This window comes from Lolium perenne, chromosome 7 (genome assembly GCF_019359855.2).
Source record: "Lolium perenne isolate Kyuss_39 chromosome 7, Kyuss_2.0, whole genome shotgun sequence".
Taxonomy (NCBI): Eukaryota; Viridiplantae; Streptophyta; class Magnoliopsida; order Poales; family Poaceae; genus Lolium; species Lolium perenne.
In genome coordinates, this window is record NC_067250.2 from 140117133 (window position 1) to 140123155 (window position 6023).

The following is a 6023-nucleotide window of genomic DNA, read 5'->3' on the forward strand; positions in this document are numbered from 1 at the left end:
CGCCCTCCTTCGGACTACTTATCGGCCTCGACCTAAAAACGCACGGGGAGAAGTCGAAGTCGCCAGAAACCCTCCAGAACGCCGCCACATCACGAAACTCCGTCGCGGGAGCCAGAAGTCTCCGTTCTGGCACTCCGCCGGGACGGGGAATTGGAGGAGATCATCGCCGCCATCACCGCCAACGCCTCTACATCAACCAGCCATGTTTCCCCCATCCATGTGTGAGTAATTCCCCCGCTGTAGGCCGAAGGGGATGGTAGGGATTGGATGAGATTGGTCATGTAATAGCATAAGATTGTTAGGGCATAGTGCCTAGTGTCCGTAGTTGGTACTTTGATGATATTGTTGCCACTTGTTATGCTTAATGCTTGTCACTAGGGCCCGAGTGCCATGATCTCATATCTGAACATGTTATTGTTTCATCATGATATTCATTGTTTATGGTCTTACCTATAAGTTGTATACACATGTCGCTGTCCGGAACCAATGGCCCCGAAGTGACAAGAATTGGGACAACCGGAGGGGATGGTAGCGATGTGAGGATCACATGTGTTCACGGAGTGTTAATGCTTTGCTCCGGTACTCTATTAAAAGGAGTACCTTAATATCCAGTAGTTTCCCTTGAGGCCCGGCTGCCACCGGCTGGTAGGACAAAAGATGTTGTGCAAGTTTCTCATTGCGAGCACGCACGACTATATATGGAACACATGCCTATTGATTGCTTTGTACTTGGACACCGTTTTATTATTATCTGCAAATGCCCTGCTATGATTGTTACATGAGTTTCTCTCATCCATGCAACGCCCATCATCCGTCCCCGTGCCTACAGTATTTTAATCCTGCTGTTTACTAAAATCACTACTCTCTGCTGTCTCTGTTACTCTGCTGCTGTTATTTCACTACTGCTACTGTTATAAAACTGTTACTACTGATAAACCCTTGCGAGCAAGTCTGTTTCCAGGTGCAACTGAATTGACAACTCCGTTGTTAAGGCTTCCAAGTGTTCTTTGTCTCCCCTTGTGTCGAATCAATAAATTGGGTTTTACTTCCCTCGAAGACTGTTGCGATCCCCTATACTTGTGGGTCATCACTTCCCTCTCGGGATGATGCTTCCATTGTATGTTGCAATATGTTATGGCTCGATTCCTGAGTTGTTTCCAGTTCTCCTCGAGAATCTTTGCTGGCTTCTCGATGTAGGTCAAATCTGGTTGTAACTCGAGCTCTTCATGTGATACTGGTTCATCTGGGGTCTTTAAACACTTTCTGAGTTGCGACACATGGAATACGTTGTGAACCTGAGATAACCTTCCCGGTAGTTCCAATTCAAAGGCTAACCCTCGGTTTTGACTCAGAATCTTGAAAGGTCCGATGTACCTAGGGCTTAGCTTTCCTTTTACTCCAAACCTCTGAAGTCCTTTCATCGGGCTCACCTTGAGATATACCATGTCTCCAACTTGTGGCTCCCATGTTCTTCTCTTCTGATCGGCGTAACTTTTCTGTCGGCTTTGGGCGATCTTGAGCCTATCTCTTATAATGTCAATGATTTGTTGCTTTTCCTTGACATAATCAGGATTGAACTCTTTGCTTGCTCCAGCTTCATACCAACATATGGGTGATCTACACTTCCTTCCATACAGAGCTTCGAACGGTGCCATCTTGATGCTGCTTTGATAGCTGTTGTTGTATGAAAACTCTGCTAGTGGTAAATGCTCCTCCCATGATCCTCCGAAGTCTAGGGCACAAGCCCTAAGCATATCCTCTAGAATCTGGTTAGTTCTTTCTGTTTGTCCACCTGTCTGAGGATGATAGGCGGTACTATAATCCAATTTGGATCCTAAGGCTTCGTGTAGTTGCTTCCAAAATGCTGACGTGAACACGGATCCTCGATCTGACACGATCTTCTTGGGAACTCCATGTTTACTCATGATCTCTTTGATGTAAAGATCGATGAGTTTCTCTCCTTTATCCTGCTGATTCACCGCTAAGAAGTGTGCACTTTTCGTCAACCGGTCCACGATTACCCATATCATGTCCTTCTTTTTATTGGTCATAGGTAGTCCGGTGATGAAATCCATTCCTATCTCCTCCCATTTCCATTCTGAATGGGTAAAGGGTGTAACTTCCCTGCCGAACTCTGGTGTTCAGCCTTCACTCTCTGGCAGGTATGGCATTCCGCCACGTATTGTGCTATTTCTCTCTTCATGTTGTTCCACCAGAATTGCTCCTTTAGATCCATGTACATCTTTGTACTTCCCGGATGGATGGAATATGGTGTTTGATGGGCTTCCCGGAGTATTACTTCTTTGATTTCAGCAATATCCAGAACACAAATCCTCTTCTGGAACCATAATGATCCCGATTCTCCGCGATGAAATTCTGATGGTCTTCCTTCATCTATCCTTCTCATCTCCTCTAGGATAAATGGATCATCCAACTGACCCATCATTATCTCATTCTTCAGGTTAACATTTAGCTCATCGGCTACTTGCAAAGCCGATAGTCCTTCATGAGATTCCTTCTCCCAAAGTTGTATTTGGGCTTGGCCTATTTCCTTCCTCAATTCTGGTGATAACTCTTGTTCCACTCCTCCGGTGCTCTTCCTACTCAAGGCATCTGCTACAACATTGGCCTTTCCTGGAGTATAATTGATGGTCAAATCATAATCCTTGATTAGTTCAAGCCATCTTTTCTGCCTCATGTTGAGTTCCTTCTGAGTGAAAAAGTATTTGAGACTCTTATGATCTGTATAGAGCTCACACTTGGCTCCATAGAGAAAATGTCTCCATGTTTTAAGCGCAAATACAACTGCTGCTAGTTCTAAGTCATGCGTTGGATAATTCACTTCATGAGGTCTGAGTTGCCTCGATCCATAAGATATTACCTTCCGATCTTGCATGAGTACGCAACCCAATCCATGCTTGGATGCATCACAGTACACGGTGTAATCCTTGCCAACTTCAGGAACTGCTAACACCGGTGCCGTGGTGAGTTTCTCCTTCAGAGTTTGAAAACTCTTCTCACATTCCTCTGACCACACGAATGGTGTGTTCTTTCTTAACAGCTTTGTCATTGGTCCTGCTATCTTGGAGAATCCTTCAATGAAGCTCCGATAATATCCTGCCATTCCTAGGAATCCTCGGATTTCCTTGATATTCTTGGGTGCTTCCCATTCTAGAACTGCTGCTACCTTGCTCGGGTTAACAGCGATTCCATCTTTGCTAATGACATGACCAAGAAATTCCACTTGATCTAGCCAAAATTCACACTTGCTGAATTTGGCATAGAGTTGATGTTCTCTTAGTGTTTGCAACACTAACCTTAGATGTTCAGCATGTTCGGCCTTGTCTTTGGAATAGATCAAGATATCATCAATGAATACGATGACAAACTTGTCTAGATATGGCATGAAAATCTTATTCATGAGATTCATGAAAATTGCTGGGGCATTGGTTAATCCAAAAGGCACTACAAGGTATTCATGATGTCCATACCTTGAAACAAAGGCAGTTTTCGGAACGTCTTCCTTCTTGATCTTTATCTGATGATAACCAGATCTTAGATCAATTTTGGAAAAGACTCCCGCGCCTCTAACTTGATCGAATAGATCTTGTATTCTTGGAAGTGGATACTTGTTCTTGATTGTAACGTTGTTCAAATTCCTGTAGTCTCCGCACATCCTTCTTCCTCCATCTCTTTTATCCACGAAGATCACAGGTGATCCCCATGGTGAAACACTCTCTTGTATGAATCCTTTCTGTTCCAAGTCATCCAATTGCTCCTTAAGTTCTTTCAACTCCTTAGGCCCCATTTTATATGGTGCTTTAGCAATCGGAGCTGTTCCTGGAATTAGGTCGATAGTGAATTCTATCTCCCTATCAGGTGGCATTCCTGGTAATTCCTTTGGAAACACATCCTGGAATTCATTTACTACCGGTATATCTTCCAACTTCACCTCCTTCATGCTGTTCAGCTGTAGCTCGACCTCTATCTGGGTATGCTTGTCTCCTTGGTAGATCATTCTACTTCCATCGGGGCTTTTCAAAGACACTGTCTTGTTCACACAGTCGATCAATGCTCCATTAGCTTCTAACCATTTCATACCAAGAATGACATCAATGTCCTTCATTGGTAAAATGAACAGGTATGCGTCAAACGCGCACTTATTGATCATGATGACTTGTTTTTGTTTGGTATGGGTTACTACTATCGTTCCCACCGCGGAAAGTATAGTTATGGGTGTATCTAACTTAGTGCAACTAATCCCATGTTTGATGATGAATTGCTGAGAAATGAATGATGTAGTTGCACCAGTATCAAAAAGTACTTTGCCAGGATGAGTGAGTATCTGGAGCGTACCTATCACCGCTTGATCGGAGTTAACCACCTCCTCCAAGCTGGTGCAGTTCAACTTGCCGAAGGGTTTCTTGTTCTTCCAGTTCCCTCCGGTGTTTCCTCCTCGGCTTCCTCCTCCTCCTGACTGACCTCCTCCAGTATTTCTCTTGGGGCAGTCCTTCAGCATGTGCCCCTCCTGGCGACAACCAAAGCATATTATCCTTGGCTTCTTGCAATCCTTGGCGAAATGTCCGGTGAATCCACAGCTTCTGCAAACAATTTGATTTGCAGTCTGAAATGCTTGGTTCTTCCTGCTACCGTAGTAGTTGCTGTTGTTGTTGTTGTTGTTGTTGTTGTTGTATCTTGGCTTGAAACTCAAGCTGGTATTGGGCTTGTTACTGACAAACCTCTTAGGCTCAAACTTGGCCTTCTTCCTCTTCTCCTCTTGCAGCTGTTTAAAGTCATCTTCAAGAGTGATGGATGCATCCACCAACTCTTGGAACTCCGTCGCTCTCATCATCCGGAGCTGTACCTTGAACTGGGGACTTAACCCCCTCAAAAACCTCTTCTTTTTCTTGTCCTCGGTGTTGACTTCTTCAACAGCATACCGGGACAGCTTTGAGAATTCCCTGACATAAGTCAGGATGGCCTTGTCCTTCTGCTCGAGACTTTCAAACTCTCGACGCTTCAGTTCCACAATACTTTCAGGGACATTGGATTCCCTGAACTTCCTCGCAAACTCCTCCCAGGTAAACACTTTTCCAGCCGGATAAACGGCTATGATGTTGTCCCACCATGATGCGGCAGGTCCACACAACAAGTGTGTAGCATAACGAACCTTCTCCTGGTCGTTGCAACCAACAGTATTGAGCTTTCGCTCAGTGTCCATAAGCCAATCCTCCGCGTCCATTGGCTCGGGTGCGTATGCGAAAGATATAGGCTTGGTGTTCTGGAAGTCTGATAAAGTGACTCCCTGATTCTCGGGTCTCTCCACCCTATTCTGTTGCAGCAGCTCTAGGAAGAATTTATTCTGCTGCTCCAACGTTACACGTTGTCTCTCTTCCACCATCTGCATGTACTGAATGAAATTCTGCTGCGTCATGGGTGGTGGTGGTGGTGGAAACTGATTCCTGGCTGCTTCATCAGCCTCTTCCTTCTGTTTCGCTTCGCGCTCCATGCGCTGTGCTTCCGTCTCCTCACCTATCGCTCCCGACATAACCCCCTAGTTCTGCAACACAAGATGATACTCATAATTACTCCGTGCGCAAGTTTTCTGAGCTCAACATTGTGCACAGAACTAGTCACGCAATGGAAATCAAGAAGCAAATCCAAATCATACAAAACATATACCATGTATATACATACTTAAGTGGTCTTATTACAATACTCAAGTCGATGTGAGTATGCAAACTCACTTATTAAAGTATATGTACAATTTTCTACAAATATTACATACTATAATACACGTGGTACTTGTGTATTATAGTCTCGCCTCCCTTGGTGGTCTCTAGTCGTGCTTCACTCCCGGTACATCCCAGGCTTCCATCCGGTCGAACGTGTCGTCCTCCTGACAAAACCTGGAACATAAGGTCTCCCCGTCGGCTGGTAGTCAGAATCAGATGATGATCCTAGGGAGAAATCAGTGTTCACGAACTGATCATTCAGTGCATCATAGTCCAACCATCGGGTGT